Source organism: Brienomyrus brachyistius, unplaced genomic scaffold (assembly GCF_023856365.1).
Source record: "Brienomyrus brachyistius isolate T26 unplaced genomic scaffold, BBRACH_0.4 scaffold46, whole genome shotgun sequence".
NCBI classification, from domain to species: domain Eukaryota; kingdom Metazoa; phylum Chordata; class Actinopteri; order Osteoglossiformes; family Mormyridae; genus Brienomyrus; species Brienomyrus brachyistius.
This window is the reverse complement of record NW_026042321.1, coordinates 159,633-179,162: the sequence shown is the minus strand read 5'-3', so window position 1 is coordinate 179,162 and position 19,530 is coordinate 159,633.

The following is a 19,530-nucleotide window of genomic DNA, read 5'->3' as shown; positions in this document are numbered from 1 at the left end:
ATTTTTCTCGGAATTAGGAGAACGTTAAACCGTCTCTTAACCCATTTTTTTTGGCCAGGTGGTAATACTGATGTGCAGAGGTACTGTAAAACTTGTGTCTCAATTAGTGGGTAAACCTAACCAAACTATTGTACCGGCTCCATTACATCTGGTACCTGCTATTGGTGAACCTTTTGAGCAGGTGCTGATTGAATAAGTACATGTTCCCTGAACGAGTTTTTGGCAATGGGCCCACACAGTCACTCTCATGCGTACCGCCCCTTAATTTCCGGAAGCCATCCCTGTTGGTAGTCTCCAGACGCCCGTCATAGTTAAACATTTAATTCAATTTCTTTTTACTACTTTTGGGCTTCCTAAGCACGTGCAATCAGACCAGGGCACAAATTTCATGTCAAAGCTATTTGTACAAGTCGTTTGCGAATTGGAGGTGTGTCATACAGTTTCCAGCACCTACCACCCTGAGAGCCAGAGGGCGCTAGAATGATTTCACCAAACTTTTAAAAATATGCTTCGTACCTTCTGCTTGGACGCAGGTAGAGAATGAGATGAGGGGTGCCCCTTCTCTTTGCAATATGCGATGCTGTCCAGGAATCAACCGGGTTTAGTCCTGTTCGGTCACACTGTTTGAGGTCCCCTGAAGGCATTACAGGAGTACCTGTCTCCAGCTGTGTCATCCCCTTCGCAGAATGTGTTCAAGTTCGTTAGTTCCTTTCGGGATTGGATGTCCACAGTTAGGGAATTGGCTCGGAAGTCTCTGGGAGCTGCACAGGAGAAAATGAAAGGGAAACTAATAAGCCCACACGAGGCACACACGAGGATTGTACGAGCCGGGCATGACACATACCTTTGTAAGGATAAAACGTATAGGTCCTGCAGGCCCCAGCTCTTCAGCCTGCATCAGTCTATTTCAGAGCTCCGCTGGCCCAGGCAAGATTGGACTCAACTCATCAAACCATCCCTTTTAAGGAAGGCAAAGGCCTGCCGGCTCCTGAGAGACTGGATAGGAATAACTGGAGCAACACAGAAAAAGCAAGACCTTTCACCCCCCGGAGTGGCCAGAGTTCCACAGTCAATCCACAGCAATAACAGCTGTCAGCCTCCAGACACAGAAACCTTTTCCACTATAAACAGGATAACTCACCACACATAGATGTTAGGGACAAATACACGCGTGTTTGGTCTCGTTTGAATAGGCATGAGACGGCATGTGTTATACACTCAGATTTAAGGCAGTATATTTTTCCCTAGGAGAACTATATAAACTTCGGCTAAACCCACCAAACTGAGAGAGCCTCTCACATGGCAGAACAAGGGAATTACGACCACCCCCTAAAGTGATCTGATTGGCTGGGGACTTGAGAACCAAGGCCGACAATGCCCCTAAAATTAACCATTGACCGAAATTGGTCAATCTTCAGAGACATGCCATCATGTCTCTGAAGAACGTTGAACGAAGAGTTGACGTCATTTCCGTTGTTTCCTGTTTCCTGCGAGAGTGATACTGACTGCTAGCGCGCGAACTTTGAAACCATAGATATCACCTAAATAATAATAATTCGAGTTAAGTCATTGGAAAAAGCTTCGCAAGATTAATAATCCTCCAAAAAAAAAAAAAAAAATTTCCCAGACCCTGACGGATTAATCACCTACGCAAGTACCGACCCACGATCTTCGTTCAATTAAGAAGGTGCTTCCAGCCTTAGAGCCTCAGTTTACATAAGTACAACGCCATGTCTACTGTTCCGTGTTTTGAGTGCAATGTGTTTAGCTATTCTTCTCCAGTCATTAGCGGTATTTATACATGTGAGAAGTGTCAGTCGCTAGACTGACAGAGAAGATTGTAGTGTTAGAGGGACGTATCCAGACGTTACATAACATTCAGGAGAATGAGAGTTTATGTCCACGATAGCCAGTAAGTCTCCCACTGCTCCGGCAGCAGAGCCTTCGCAGCAAGGCGAGTGGGTGACGACCCGGTGGCATAGTCTTAAATCCAAACCAAACTTACACCGGCACCATTCGCCTATCCGCGTTTCCAACAGGTTCTCCCCACTCAGTGAAACTCCCACTGAGACGCCTGTTGAAAGTGCTCTAATAATTGGTTCTATTCTAAGAAACGTGAGAGTAGCAACTCCAGCGACCATTGTAAATTGTCTCCCGGGTGCCAGAGCGACCGACATCTCGGCAAATTTAAAAGTGCTCAGATAGTTATCCACGTCGGCACTAATGATGTCCGATTGAGGCAATCGGAGATCACTAAGGCAAATTTTAAAGAGGTGTGCAACATTGCGAAGAAGATGTGTGTGTCAGTAACGTGCTCTGGCCCCATCCCTGCTAGACGTGGCGATGAAATGTACAGCAGATTATCATCGCTACATCGCTGGCTGTCGGAATGGTGCCCGATAAATGGTGTAGGTTATATAGACAACTGGCGGATGTTCTGGGGTAGGCCTGGGCTTTTGAACAGGGACGGTATTCACCCCTCGTGGGCTGGTGCCGACCTCCTGTCTAAAAGCATAGCTCGTAGTCTACAGGCAAATCGCTGACTAACTAGAGCCAAGTCCAGGCGGCAGGCAAACCGGCATAACCGACCGCCTGCTAGTCGCTTAGAGTCGTCGCCTAGGGTTCATTTCATTGAGACTGTGTCTGCTCCCCGCGTCTTTAATCATGGAGGACTATTCCACCGTGGAGTGTGCCATAATAACTTAATTAAAATCACAATGAATCCGTTACTAGAAAACAGTTGTGATGCAATATTTAAACTTAAACTTGGACTTCTGAATACAAGATCACTGGCCCCTAAAGCACTATTAATAAATGAAATAATTACTGATTTTAGTCTTGGTGCCCTGTGCCTTACTGAGACCTGGCTTAAACCGGATGAATTCATGGCATTAAATGAATCTACTCCAGCGGAATACAGTTATAAGCATAAGCCGCGACCAAATCGCAAAGGTGGTGGTGTTGCTGCAATTTTTCAGTCCAACTTAGGAGTGTCTGAGAAATGTGGTGTGAGTTTCAGCACATTTGAAACTCTTGTTCTTAGCCTTGCTGGCTCATCTCTTTCTAGTTCGTCACCCCAAATCACCATTGTTATTGTGTATAGACCGCCTGGGCCGTACAGTGATTTTCTTAAGGAATTTGCTGATTTTTTAACAAACCTGGTGGTCAGTACTGACAAAGCCGTTATTGTGGGTGATTTTAACATTCATATGGAGAAGGATAATGATCCTTTAAAAACAGCGTTTGCAGCTATTCTTGACTCTGTAGGTGTATGTCAGAATGTAGTCGGGCCTACTCATGTCTGTAACCATACCCTTGATTTGATCATTAGTCATGGCATCCTGGTAGAACATGTGTCTATTATGCCACAGAGTCCTCTGCTCTCAGATCATTACTTGTTAACATTTGAAATCCAGTATAGCCTCCTGTTGACCACCACTCCAAAGTATAGAATCAGACGTTCTATTAAGGCACTAACTACAACAACATTTATGAAACAACTTCCACAGTCCTTCAGCCTTACATCTGAAGCATCGTGTGTAAATGAACTTGAACAGGCAACTTCAAACATGGAAAAATCCCTTCGCAGCACACTAGATCTTGTGGCTCCACTTAGGAGGATAAAGCATAGCAATAACAAACCTGCCCCCTGGTACTCTGATAATACAAGTGAACTCAAACAGGCATCACGCAAGCTAGAGCGAAAATGGCGCTCAACTAAACTGGAAGTTTTCAAATCTGCCTGGAAAGAGAGCCTCTCTAAATACAGACAAGCACTAGTAACTGCTCGGTCTGTGTATCTCTCCAGATTAATAGACATGAACAAAACCAATCCTAAATTCCTATTTGAATCCGTGGCTAGGATAACACAGAATTCCTCATTAAACTTGCAAATCCCGCAATCTCTTAATAGTGATGACTTTCTTACATTTTTTAATGGTAAGATAACTACAATTAGACAGACTATCCAGTGCACACCTTTACCTACTTACGGCTGCCTGCCTCCTGCTAGTCTTATGCCTACCAATAATGAGACCTTTGAATCATTCATTCCTATTACACACTCAGAACCTTTGAGCTTAATTTTCTCCTGTAAATCCTCTACTAGCCTTGTAGACCCAATTCCTACAAAATTCTTCAAGGAAATTGCACCACAGATTGGCACTACGGTGTTAAATGTGTTAAACTCTTCTCTTAGGCTTGGATATGTTCCAAAACCTTTTAAAATGGCTGTTATCAGACCCGTCCTAAAGAAACCAAATCTTGAACCCAGTGTTTTAGGAAACTATAGACCTATCTCAAATCTTCCTTTCATTTCAAAGATCATGGAAAAGGTTGTAGTTCGTCAGTTGTCCTCTTTCCTACAAAAACCTAATGCCAATGAATTATATCAGTCTGGCTTTAGACCAAACCATAGCACAGAAACTGCTCTAGTCAAAGTAATGAATGATTTACTTGTGGCTTCTGACCGTGGCTGTGTATCTCTGTTGGTATTGCTAGATTTAACTGCAGCGTTCGATACTGTGGACCATAATATCCTCTTGGACCGGTTAGAAGGTGTAGTTGGAATTACAGGGACAGCACTTTCTTGGTTCTGCTCATATTTGTCTGATCGCTATCAGTATGCCCATGTGAACAATGAATCATCCAAGGCCACAAAAGTTGAATATGGTGTCCCACAGGGATCAGTCCTGGGCCCGCTACTGTTTACCCTATACATGCTACCTCTTGGTAACATTATTATAAATCACGGTATTGGGTTTCATTGTTATGCAGATGATACACAGTTGTACATATCTGTCAACCCTGATGATATATCACTGCTATCTTGGTTAGAAGACTGTCTATTAGATATCCAGTGCTGGATGGCAAAAAAATTCCTTATGTTAAACACAGAAAAAACAGAAGTTCTGGTAATTGGTCCCAAGGCTGCTAGAAATAAGTTCCACCACCTCAACGTTGGTAACCTTCCTACACAACCTAACATGGTAGTTAGAAATCTTGGCGTTCTTATCGATTCAGATCTATGCTTTGATGCTCACATAAGAAGTATTACTAGAACTGCATTTTGTCATCTGCGGAACATAGCCAAGCTTCGTAAGGTGCTCTCACTTAATGATGCAGAAAAACTAATACATGCCTTCGTAAGTTCCAGACTGGATTACTGTAATGCCCTCCTATCGGGTTGCCCGTCTGGATCCTTGCATAAACTTCAGATGGTACAGAATGCTGCAGCCAGAGTTCTAACAAACACAAAAAAATTTGATCGTATTACACCGGTCTTATCCTCTCTTCATTGGCTGCCAGTTAAGTCTCGAATTGACTATAAAATACTGCTATTAACTTATAAAGCACTAAATGGCCTTGCCCCAGAATACCTTAGTGATCTGCTGACCACATACAACCCTCCACGCTTGCTTCGCTCTCAAGCCATGGGATATCTGTTAGTGCCTAGGGTAGAAAGAGCTACGGCAGGCTGCAGAGCTTTCTCCTACAAAGCTCCTCAGCTGTGGAATGATCTTCCACCGGATGTGCGGGTTTCAGGTTCACTCTCAATATTCAAGTCCAGACTAAAAACACACCTGTTTAGTTTAGCGTATAGGGACACTAGTTCTAGCCCTAGCTAACTCTTCACTCCCAGTCAGACCTGTAGTGTGAGGTGTAGAGCTGGGTGGGGATCAGTGCCATTGTCTTTGGATGAACTGGATTGTCAGTGCTGACACTCTAGCTTCGCAATCTCTTGTGGAACTGGAGTGCTGACATTTCAGGGACTCCCCATGCCTGCATTCCCACTTGCCTCTCCCTCCTATTGATGCTGCCATAGCCATATCTGCCGGAGCTTGCAGATTGCACTTCATATTGTACTCACCTAGCTTTTAGCACTGCCAATAGCCTCCTCTACTATGCCTAATTGTACATTTTATTTCCCCCACTCCTCCTGGGGGGTGATGCCTGGAGACCTCAATCTATCAAGATATCCAGCACACCCAGCCACATGTGACGTCGCCACCACCAGTGACGTCCCTGCATCCAGCTCGCCGTTCTGATCTTCCATGTATGACCCGCTGCCTCACCTCTGGTTGCCTGGTAATTGGAAGAAGACTCGGCTTCGGCATTGGCTTATCATCTTCCTTGCTCTCCAGTTATTTCCCAAATCTTATTGGGGACAATGTGACTTGGCCCATCTCTGGCACTTAACCATCTCTCTATTTGACTATCCCTGCCGGCCTCTGGAGGATGGGCTCCGCCTTTGAGTCTGGTCCCTCTAAAGGTTTCTTCCTTCTAGGGAGATTTTCCTTGCCACTGTCGCCTATGGCTTACTCACTGGGGGCTTTGGGTGGGGATGCTGTAAAGCGCTTTGGGACAATGTAATGTTGTGATAATGCGCTATATAAAAATAAATTTGTTGTTGTTATCACCTGGTTTGGATACTTAAGGAAGGGCCTCAGAAGAAGAAGTCGGGGAGTCACTCTGTAATCAGAGCTCCCACAGAGAAATATGCGAAAGTCCATCTGTAGTCAGATACTTTCCACAGAACTTTGTGCACTCTCAGCTGAGGAATGTGATTGTTGAATATTGTATTTGTCCAAATGTATTTACAAGTATGTGGCCACATGTCAATGATTGGATATTGTAATATGTTTAATAAATGTTGTCTTGATTACTTCATGACTGTCTGATGTGCTAACCTTTTATAAACTTTCCAGATTGGGCTTCTATCCTGATTAGGGCCGACTGAACCTCTGAGGTCAACACATGCTGATGAAAGGTACCAGTCTACGCTCTGCTGGGCGTACACTCTATGTTCCTAGGCGCCGATCAGTCCCTGAGATGCTCACATTGTAAGACAATGGGTGGCATCGGCGGAGTCCCTGAGACGAGCCAAAAGTAAACCTCGTACAAACTACCGGAACAAAAGGTGTGCCTTCACAGCCGCTGAGGTTGACACATGTTATAATATGGGCTGCCCCCGGCTGAGCCTCTGAGGTGGACGTACGTGTGGTTCGGGTAAACATCGGCTTAATCTCCGAGGCACCCACATGCTCAGTAATTGGCAGACACTGAGCCTTTGGGGAATTATATAGGTCGAGGGACCCGAATAATCAGAGGCTGACATTGTCTTAAATGGTGGCGATTTCCGTACCTCTAAGACAAACCCCGTGGAACAAGCCCACGGATCGCCTTGTTAGCCGAGGCGAATCTGGCGGACTCCTTCGTCAGGGGTAAACTAGAGTTGGTAATCTAAAGGAGAGTCTCGAAGTAATCCGAACAACATAAATGTCATGACTACAATATACTGAAATAAAGGTCTTTAATAAAATGGAGTCAGATATGTGTCTAAAAGAATATCTTGTACATTAAAAAGGGTAAGTAATTCCCAGGAGCACTTGGAAGGACCATCACGCATTCACAGCCTTCGGCTGCGCCATTGGATTCCGCCATTGGGCCAGTGGGCGGCTCCCTACACCTTGTATTTGCAAACAATCTTGTTCTGGATGCACGACTTCTCCCACTTGTGCCTTTGGGCAAAGTTTTCATATCTCACCATCAATGCACCAAAACTTCATGAAGAGCGTTCCACATTATCAAGAAGAATACTACACACCGCCAAAGTCTAAATGCTGCACTCCCTCCATCCAATTAACCTTCAATGAGACAAAACAATACTTCGCTTCAAATCGCGAGACTATACGGGTATAAATCTGGTGGGATACAGCGCCCCAATGTCAGCATAATAGTCTCCTTGGGGTATCAAAATAAAAGTCCCCTTTTCAGCTATGTTGTAGCTAATCGTACTGGTTACAAATAGGTTTTTGAAAAAAGTATCTTTAAAGTTGATTTTAACAAAAAAAAAAGAATAATATTGTAAGTCGTCTCAGCCTATTGGTGCTGAGTTTGTACTGGATAAAAGCACATGTAACTTTTTGGGATAAATGTTCTTCAGACAGGTGAAATATTTCAAAATTCTAAGGCATGTTAGACTATCTCAAATGTGACTGAGAGGTCTCAGAATCCAGAGGGTTAAGGCTAACAAAGGATAGAAAAAGAGAAATACTGGATATGGTTGGCAGATTTCGGTAAAGTGAGCTTTGGTATTGTAATTAAATAGATTAATTAAAACGACACTACATAGATAAGAAGGCACTATGAGAAAAATATGTTAGTGTTTTGTGTGAGGTGATTTATTTGAAAGTAGGTGTAGATTATATTTATTTTGAAAAAGGAGTTACGAATAGCGCTATGTAACGGAGATTGTTGTGATATGGCACCAGACAGTCTGATTTGGCTGCCTGAAAGAACTGTAGGTGTGATATCGGAGCCACTGTGGTGTCCGTTTTTTTAAGGGTGATTGTAGATTACAAGGATTTAGGAATTGCCAGTGATTTATGTGTGATAGGTATGGGGTACATAGGTCATTGGAGATGAAGGAATATAGATGTGATATCTGTCAAACATGTTTAACTTGTATAATCTGACGAAAGCATGACGGGTTGATTTTTTGCAGTCATTAATGTCGAAGTTGAGTTTGAGTATGGCATGAGGGGCAGATATGAATCGCAGGTGTTTGTAATTGAGAAAAGTTACCCGATGGAAGGTTGTGTGGTAAAGTATTGCACAGTAGAATGAGGAATACATTTGAAATAGTTTTCATTGAAACGCACCCGTACTAATGCAGTACACATTGATGTTATTTATATTAGAGGGAAAACAAGTGGGTTGGTGTTTTCTGCAATGACCCGCGCATGTCGGTTACTTTTTTTGTAATTGTTATTTATTTAAAGTGTAATGTTGAGTTTAAGCATAAATCAAAACAAGTTTTTTTTCCAGTTATCAGGGAGAGAATTACTTACACTTTTGATGACTCTTGTAAAAGTATTATTTACTATAAAGTGATTTTGCAAACTAAAAAAAAATTTAAGCAATGCAGAAATGTCTAATAGAGGAGTTGAACAAGCTACTATACATTTATTTAATATACTGTGTATTTATTTACCTATGACTACTAGTCTCAATATACAGATGGGACACATTACAAACATAATCTTAGAAAGAATCTTTCTAAGATTCTTTCTCTTTTACTGACAAACCTCCCCCCCCCCTTTCTTTTCCACATTCCTCAGCAGCCCTTATCTGATCTTTGTATTCTACCATGCCTATCTAAGGGTAAGATGTGCTGTTGGAATGAGAATGTGTCATATAATGACTGTATAAAGAGTAACCTCTGATTGAGGTGCAACCTAGACCAGGTACTGGTGTGAGTAATATAACATAACATAATGACATTATAAGTAATCATTAATCAATCATTACAGATGGTCTTTTTCGCATTAATGCAAAAAAATGAAAGGTGAGAAAGAGGTGAGAAGCTGAGAAGACCGGAAATGCTGTAGGTGACGTCAGACGCCGGAGACTTGGCGGAAACTCTGAATGAACAGCAAAGAAAATTGGGAATCTCTTGAGGAGTACATCGACTGGTACTTCAGCAATATAGTCATGAAGAAGAGTGCAAACACATCCTCTCCAGCCCAAAGCGAAATGCCGTCCAAGAGAAGTCGCCCGGCAGACTCCCCCGGAACAACATCGCCGACTGGTAAAAACTTTGCCAACATCCTGGATTCAATCGACAAACGATTGTCCAGCTTCAACGCGAGGTTAGTGCTGGTCGAGATTCTACATCAGGAATTCATATCCCTGAGTTAATCTTTGGAATTTAGCCAGCAGCAGGTGGAAACACTCGCTGCTGAAAACGCCTCACTATGGGACTCGGTTAAGTCTCTGAGAATGTGACCCATCTGAATGAAGAAAAAAAAAAAATAAGAGACTGTCATCGATCTACAGGCCCGTAGTACGAGAAATAACCTGGTGTTTTCAGGCATTCTGGAATCTGCCGAAGAGGATGCAGAAGTTACTGTCAAAGCCTTTATTAAGAACCACCTGAAGCTTCCGGAGGACAATGTGAAAAACATCTGCTTTGAGAGAGTACATCAGCTGGGAGCCAAGAGGCCTGGTGCACTAAGACCGCGTCCTATTGTGGCTAAATTTGGATATTTTAAGCAAAAGGAGCAGGTGAAGAGTTGCGGCAGGGAGCTGAAAGGAACGGACTCTGAAAGGAACGACCAGTTCCCCAAAGATATCCTGGAGCGACGCAAAGTTCTGTTCCCAATCCGACGTAACTTCATTCAGAAGGGCTCCCGAGCTGTCATCGCCGTAGACCGGCTCTACGTGGATGGACAGCTGTACCGTGACCCCAGTACCACTCCCTGGTTATATTAATGCCAGTCCAGATAAGAACCCGTTATTTTTCTTATGTCCTCTAATCCTTTTCCAATAACATCTCTCTAGCTCATATATGTCATTCTGCCAATTTAACGTGATGTCATATTGAATACATTACCGTCAGTCTCCGCAGCGCTACAGTACTAGCAATGTTTCCGCTTTTCTCTTGCCCCCATGTATACCCTTACCAACTTGCCCCTTTGTATGTTTCCCTCACTTTCCCCTTCTTTCACTACACTGATCACCTGCTTTTCTACTGTGTCACACACAATATCTTTGTTAAGCATTTGCACAGCACGACCACGTACATATGCACTCAACGTCAGCACAACCACTCCAACCTTATAGCACACGCAGACACATAGGACACACACAAGCGCGTACACGCTCGTTCAAACCTCATTCATTTGCTTGTGCAACATTAGCTGCACACACTGGTCTATGGGCACACTAAGGTTTGTCTCATGGAATGTGCATGGAGCTGGCTCCAGAGAAAAGAGGTTAAAGATTTTTGGCCAGCTTAAAAAACTACAGGCAGACGTTGTTTTATTACAAGAGACTCATAGACCTGCCAAAGGTACTACTGAACTTACAACACCTGAATTTCCTAATGTGCTCTCAGCCTGCTATGACTCTGGACAAAGAGGGGTAGCAATTTTAATACATAAAAATGTCAATTTTACAGTACTCAACACAATTATAGATCCATAGGGTAGATTTATAATTATTAAATTATCTATACTTAACAAAAAGTTATGTATTGTTGGTATACAGTATATGATCCTGTAGGGAGCCGCCCACTGGCCCGATGGCGGAATCCAATGGCGCAGCCGAAGGCTGTGAATGCGTGTTGGTCCTTCCAAGCGCTCCTGGGAATTACTTACCCTTTTTAATGTACAAGATATTCTTTTAGACACATATCTGACTCCATTTTATTAATGACCTTATTTCAGTATATTGTAGTCATGACGTTTATGTTGTTCGGATTACTTCGAGACTCTCCTTTAGATTACCAACTCTAGTTTGCCCCTGACGAAGGAGTCCGCCAGATTCGCCTCGGCCGACAGGGCGATCCGTGGGCTTGTTCCGCAGGGTTTGTCTTAGAGGTACGGAAAATCGCCACCATTTAAGACAATGTCAGCCTCTGATTATTCGGGTCCCTCGACCTATATAATTCCCCAAAGGCTCAGTTTCTGCCAATTACTGAGCATGTGGGTGCCTCGGAGATTAAGCCGATGTTTACCCAAACCACACGTACGTCCACCTCAGAGGCTCAGCCGGGGGCAGCCCATATCATAACATGTGTCAACCTCAGCGGCTGTGACGGCGCACCTTTTGTTGCGGTAGTTTGTACGAGGTTTTACTTTGGGCTCGTCTCAGGGACTCCGCCGATGCCGCCCATTGTCTTACCATGTGAGCGTCTCAGGGACTATGCCCGGTGCCTAGGAACATAGTGTGTACGCCCCTCAGAGGGTAGACCGGTACCTTTCATCAGCATGTGTTGACCTCAGAGGTTAAGTCGGCCCGTAACTGAGCGTGTGCAAACTCCAGAGGTTTTGGTATCCACCTAACTTAACCTGGGCAGTCGAGTTTGGGACCCGGATAAAGGGGATTTAACCCAGAGGCTGCAAGATAGTATTTACCACTTTAGTCCTAATCAGGATAGAAGCCCAATCTGGAAAGTTTATAAAAGGTTAGCAAATCAGACAGTCATGAAGTAATCAAGACAACATTTATTAAACATATTACAATATCCAATCATTGACATGTGGCCACACATACTTGTAAATACAATTTGACAAATACAATATTAAACAATCATATTCCTCAGCTGAGAGTGCACAGAGTTCTGCGGAAAGTATCTGACTACAGATGGACTTTCACACAATTCTCTGTGGGAGCTCTGATTACCGAGTGACTCCCCGACTTCTTCTGAGACCCTTCCTTAAGTATCCAAACCAGGTGATGGCATGTCTCTGAAGACTGACCAATTTCGGTCAATGGTTAATTTTAGGGGCATTGTTGGCCTTGGTTCTCAGGTCCCCAGCCAATCAGATCACTTTAGGGGACGGTTATAATTCCCTTGTTCTACCATGTGGGAGGCTCTCTCAGTTTGGTGGGTTTTGCCAAAGTTTCTATATTTCTCTTACAGAAAACTATACTGCCTTAAATCTGAGTGTATAACACTCGCCGTCTCATGTCTATTCAAACGAGACCAAACACGCGTGTATTTGTCCCTAACATCTATGTGTGGTGAGTTATCCTGTTTATAGTGGAAAAGGTGTCAGTGTATGGAGACTGACAGCTGTTGTTGCTGTGGATTGACTGTGGAACTCCGGTCATTCTGGGGGTGAAAGGTCTTGCTTTTTCTGTGTTGCTCCAGTTATTCCTATCCAGTCTCTCAGGAGCCAGCAGGCCTTTGCCTTCCTTAAAAGGGGTGGTTTGAAGAGTTGAGTCCAGTCTTGCCTGGGCCAGCGGAGCTCTGAAATAGACTGATGCAGGCTGAAGAGTTGGGGCCTGCGGGACCTATATGTTTTATGTCCTTACATCTTTCAGTATTGAGAGAGAAACCCTGCCCCCTATCAGTACTAATTGATATCAGCTGCTTTAGTCCTAATTGATGGCCTATGAAGGTTTCTAATTACTCAGGAGGCACACAGGAAAGACTTCATGAAAGACTTGTATACTTGGTAGTATAAATGTTGGCGCGTTTTGCCCTTATTGCTTTTTTCGTGATAGATAGTCCTGCCAAGAAGCAAAAAATGGATACAGACATGGTGACCCCACTCAGTGTCACCAGGAAAGTTTACAACTGAAAACAAAGGATTCTTTAACATGGTGCTACAGACTGGCCGAGAACAGTTTCACGACGTAATTTTGTTTAGCCCTTGGAAGCGTGCCATGTTCACTCAAGCTGCAGAGAGTGGCACTGCCGTAAGGCTGAAAAATGTTAGAAAGACTGAGTGAGTATCGCTTTACGGAGTACAGTTGTACAATATTTGTCACTGAGCGTGTGTTCATGTGTTTTTTTTTTTGTGGTAGGTTTTAAAGGCACGTCTGATTTTGACGTGGTGGGCAATCAGTCGACGGAAATATCGGTGGCGAACGTGACGTATCCTTTACGGAAGCCTGCAGCCCCCGTGAGACAAACGCTGGTGGATGTGACAACTTTGCCGGCAGGGAGGAAGGTGCGTTCATGAATATGTTTTTGATGGTAATGTAGACCTTTTGTAAAACTTTGAAATTTGCGGATGAGCAGTTTGGTAACACAATGACTTTTTTACTTTCGTATAGGTGCATTTGGTGAAAGTGAAAATCCTGGCAGTGTCACTGGAAAAAGTTGTGAATGTCAGAGGCGCTGAGAGAGCAGTCAGAAGATTCACAGTTTCTGATGGAACTGCCCATATGAGTCTGTGCGTATAGGAGAATCAGATCAATGCCCTGGAGGTCGAGTCGTCGTACGCCTTCACGGGTGTTTCCACGAGAGTTTGAGGGAAAAGTGGAACTGTCTAAGACCACAGAAGACACATCAATTGAAAAGATTTGCAATCTGGATGTCGGGGAGATAGAAGGTATAACGGATGAATCAGTGATGACGGTTCAGGCTTCAATTATTGGAACTGAAATGAAATAAAATGTGCCCTTTGTGGCACCCGATAGGAGAGCTGGGACGACCAGAGCTGGTTCGTATGGTGCCACAGTTGTAGGATGCTGCAAAAGTCGAGGTCATTCACTAAAGCACTACGTGGGACGTTAAAAGTAGTAAATAAAGAAGGGACACAGTATACACTGACGGTTGGACATTGTACATTGCTGGAATACTTAAAATTGCGAAAATTGTCAGCCTTAATAGGTAATGAAGAGGCTGTGGAGGAACATTTTCTTTGAGGATTGTGTTCAATTTTCATTTGATGAGGAATGTAAAGCGTTTCGAATCCGAGATACTCCTGATACCGCAGTTGCTAGCTGCAGCAACACGGCATGTACGGAGTCGTTGGAGTAGTTTTAAGTGTTTTTGTTGTAAAGTTTTTGTTGTATTTGTGGTGTGTATTAGTTTTGATTTGACCTAATTTGTTGTTATTATATAAGCAATGCTTAGTCGGATGCATGTTTGTGTGTGTGTTATGTGTAATAAAATAAAACGAACATATTGCCTGTGGATGTTAAGTGGTTTGGTTTACATGCTACTATAAGTACACTAACACGTATATGGAAATATGTGATGTGTACAGTTTACCATGATTTGGGTTATTCTAAAGAGGAAATTGTATATCAAATATAAAAGTAGTGAAATCAATTTCTCGTCTATTGTTTTTGTTAAGTTGATAGGAATGTACAGTATTGTGGAAGTTCTCAGAAGTTGGACTCGTTCAGACTATGGAGGTAGGTTTCGGAAATTTTTTACGGTATTAGTAGATGAAATTTTGAGGATTGGATGTAGCATGCCTGAGATTTAGCTGCTTGATTGAAATAGTGTAAATGGTGTGGCTAGCAGGTGGAGTTAGTGCTCCATTTGATAAATGATTTTCAATACTTTCTCGTCTGCTCATATGTAAATGAAATCTGATAATGTTCTATAATGCAAATGGATGAAATATGGAAGGAGATTAACAATATGGACTCAGGTGAAGGGAAAGGTAATTCACGTGAAGGTTTTGAGAATTAAGGACATTTCAGCTGTAGGATCACACATGCACATATCACAAAGCTTAAATTCCAGGTGGCCTGAGACAAGGCCTACCCTGGTACGAGAAGGCACACATCGACCTAGGCCCCAAAGGGGGGTTCGTGACCCCACACACATAGATAACCAGGGAGGCCAGCACTCCAACTTTCATTGCTCAAAGTTTTAACGACCTACAGATAGCAGAGTGGATCCCCAGGGACAGGGGTCCCTCGACTTGGCACACAACCCCCTCCCCAGACATCCTGCCTTACATACCACTCACCGAACAGACCAACACCCCAAAGAAAGTTTCTTTTAAGTTTGGCTTTTGTATATCTGTATATTTATTTACTCTTGACTACTAGTCTTAATATACAGATATGTACAGGTTATGTTCGAATGTGTCTTAAAGAAAAAGAATCTCCAAAAGTTAACAAACCTTCTCCCCCCCTTTTCTTTGCCACATTCCTCGGCAACCCTTATCTGATCTTTGTATTCTACCATGCCTATCTAAGGGTAAGATGTGCTTATGACATGAGAATATGTCATATAATGTCTGTATAAAGGGTAATATCTGTTGAGGTACAACCTAAACCACCTGTACCATATACTGGTGTGAGTAATAGAACATAACATAATAGCATAATATAAGTAATCATTAATCAATCATCACAGATGGTATTTGGTGTGAACCGCTAGGCTGGTACGGCATGTTTGGTATCAAACCGAAGGAAAATCACTCCAGTTTCCAAATCTGGTCAATGGTTACCACAAAAGCGGACATATCAAAAGTTACACCAGCCTAATGAAAATCACCATTACCAGAGAAGTCAGTCTGGTCATAAATCCCAAAAGGACTGATACCGACCCCCTTCCGAAGCCCGCCAAATGGATGGTCAGCCATTGGTCCAGGACTCGAATTCCTGGTCACGCCTAATCACGAACCTTATGCTATAAAACCTGGCACCTCAGAACAAAGCAGCAGAGAAAATCAGGAGAAAAAGGAGAAAAAGGGAAGAAAAAGGAGAAACAAGCAGCGTTCTTGAAGCCCGTCGGTGAAGACCCAAAGAACTGCAACTCAGCCCAAGCTTCACCAGAAGAAAGAACCGGAGGGACTCCACTCCAACAACCGCTGCAAACACCGCGCCTCCCTGAGAGCCATCACCCATCAGCTCATCAGCCACTGCAAGCAACTGCAAAGACCTCCCTCTTTCCTGCATCCAAGTAAACCAACTTCCTTTCCTTTCTAACAACCTAAACTGTCCTATTCACCTGCTATATTCCTTTAGGTTTATATTCCTACAAACTGCTTGCTTCGCAGAACAGTTTTTCCCTTTTCAGGTTAATCATTTTAAATCTGGTCACTGCATTTTCCTGATTACATCGTTTGTGTCTTTTCCGTTATTTCATGTTTATTGTTTGTTAGGTGTAATGTCTGTCTTATGTTAGTTGTAGGAATAAATGCATGTCTTTTTACACAACTTCAGCCTCCGTCATTGAGTGCTCACAATAGTCCCTGCCTCTGTGCGATCTGGCTACTACGCTCTGAAACCTCTAAACTCGCCTGAAATATCGCGAGACTCTCTCTCGGCCGTGAGGGGAGCTTCACTACCGATCGTTTACATTACCTGGTGACGCAGCTCGCTGGACGAGCCTACTAACCCAGGTTATTAAGCGATACTGGTTATTAATGAATCCCATTTAAGTCTCACATTAACAGATATCGGGGATTCGCAATTGAGTTTGGAGGAGCCGACCATTCGGCATAACAATTGGTTAATAATCAGCATTAAATAATAATTAATTAAAAGTTAATTAATTAATTTCAAAACATATTGGTGGAGATATTAAAATTTACCTGAGCTAATAATTCCTACACAGCTGAATTTGCTAAGGTGGCTGTTACAGGGACACGTTTTTACAGTTCTGATTGGCTGACGTACGCGAGCAGTCCGAGGTCTCAGGCATAGCAAGGCTCGTGTGTTACATTTTACTTCTGTGTCTGCAACAGGTAAGACATTATATGTGTAATGGTATATTTTTATTCATTTGTTGACGCTTTGCTGTTTTCTAATTGTAGGTCGTTTATTTTGTGGTAAGGTTTTTTTAAAAAAAATTTATAGTTCGGTCTTGGGCAATAGTGTTTAAGCTGTGTAAGCGTCCGTCTCTGCGGTGTTAAATGCATCACGAAGAGACATTTTTGTGGTGGCCATTTTATGTTTTTTGTGTTTGCTAAGCATGTGCACATATACGGAATAAAAATGGCATCACCGTGTAGTTAAACTGAAAGCGACTTGCACGAAAATATAATTTTATTCAGTAAAATTTTTTTTGAATAGCGCACTCACAACATTAAATTGTGTGAAAGCGCTTTACATTATCCCCGCTCATATAGGCATATGTTTTAATGCAACATATTTCGTAATGCAGCCGATAAGGATTCAGTAATAGTAAACCACGTGTAAATGGACATTTTAGTAAACAAGCGCAGAGTATGTTTTAAAAGCTGTGTGTCTGTGGCATGTCGTACTTTTATGTTAACATTTAAAATTACGGTAGACATCTACCGTAGTTACAAAGTTAGGCCTATTTGGAACCCAACGTTATTGGGATAAGGAAAAATTTATGTATTTTGAAAGAGGTAGCTGATGCTTGAAATGCTTCTGTTATTAAAATTTTAGGAATAACATACAAATTTAAAGCATAACAGCACACAAAGAATTACTGTTATAGTAGTTGGTCAGTGTTGCAGTAGTAATTTACTAGTTTTATCTTTTAAAAAGTTGGGTTTTGTTCTTTGTCAGCCAAATTTGTTTTTACTTGTATGTTGCTTTGCTGATGAATGTTTGAAGAGTTTGTAGAAAGTCTGTAGAATTTAGCATAAACAACTACCTTCACTAGTTCTAACGAGAGGGACTATTTTTACACAGAAGTGACCACGCCCTGGCCTGTGCACTAGCAAGGTTAATCCTTTGCATTTTACTACTGAACAGGTAAGACGGTGTATGAGTAACTGTCTATTACTTTGTTGGTGGAATCGTGTATTCTGCTTTTCGATTACTTTGTTGTAAGTTGTTTTAGCTCTGAGTTTATAAATGCAATAACTGCCGAGGCTCGTAAACAACTACCGTAGACACATATTTCTTTAGTAGACTAAGTGTAGAAAGTCGTACAAGTGAACTACATGGCATTTTTGCAAATGTACGTATTGCTACTAGTGCGGTAGGTATACAAGGCGGTAAAGTAAGGCAATGAATGCTCAATTACTACTGCAGCAGTTTACGCTATATATGGACAGAATTAACCAGCAAGCAGATATGACTGATACCGCCGTGTTTAGGAACGGTAACAGTCCCAAAACAGAAACAGACCAGTGTGAGACAAATTTATTTAAGGCTGCATTACGTCACAGCAATGTTTGTATGGTGCACTTTTTCCAATTGTCTTAGTGAATGTACTGCATAGATTTAAGTAAAAATGTAATTTATATTTTACTAGTCATGTAAGCTGTTAAGAACTTAATACTAACGGACTACTAGGAATGATACAGTGAAAATGTTTGTGTATTAAGTTTCACTCTTACATATAATAATGAATTGTGGGCATGTCAGTTATTAACTGATGCATCTTGTCTTCATAGACTTTGAAGAGCTTTGACAGAGGGATCAAAGGTGAATATTTTGAAGTTGTCTACCACCAATTATGTTTCAGAATGACCGTGGAAGGTGTAGCAAGTGTACATGGCGTTTTCAATAAAGACGGACTATTGGGAAATGTTGATGCTATGAAAGTCTGTTATTTCTCTCTAGAGATTTCTGCTGGAGTAACATATTTCAGAGGAAAAAATAATAAACGGTATGCTTTGTGCACTTAGTGAAGTCAGCAATGCCACTACATCAGTTTACTATAGGAATAGAAGCATAGAATTTTATAGGTAATTGTGTTACTGCTTAATATGTTGGAGTTTTTAAAATCTTATCTACCTGATTTAAAGTAACCCAGGGTTATGGATTATGGTATACTAACAGGAAGACTATTCCATATTCTAACTATATGCTCTGTAAAGAAGTGCACTCTGAAATTCGTTTTAAAATGTTAAAATTAACATGAGTTGTGCTGTTTTGTATTGTATATTAAATGTATAGTGACAGAGGAGCTGTTGTCCAATATGACAAATGGCCGTGATGTTGATTTTAAGGAGCAAATGTATATTTGTATCAGTGGGATGAGTAATTTGTATCATTTTTAATAAATTTCATTAGAGTGACAGGCAAAATTGGAATACATGTTATAAACATTTACATCAGTTAGTGTTGAGGTGAAACTTGTTCATGTGTAATATGGATGTTTCACAGTGTGAATTGACAGGTAAGTTGCATAATTTTCTGTGTCTGATTCTAACAAAGTCACGAGATAATGCTTATTCAACTGTTGAATTTAGTGCGCAAGTTGTGGTTTACTGGCCAGACGCTTTAAGTCACTGATAAAGTTAAATAAATGTTAACTAGGTAAGGTGTCACTGTACATTCTCACAGAAAAACTGCATTGGAACTGCTTTTGGCAGTACATATTAAAGTTAGAATTAC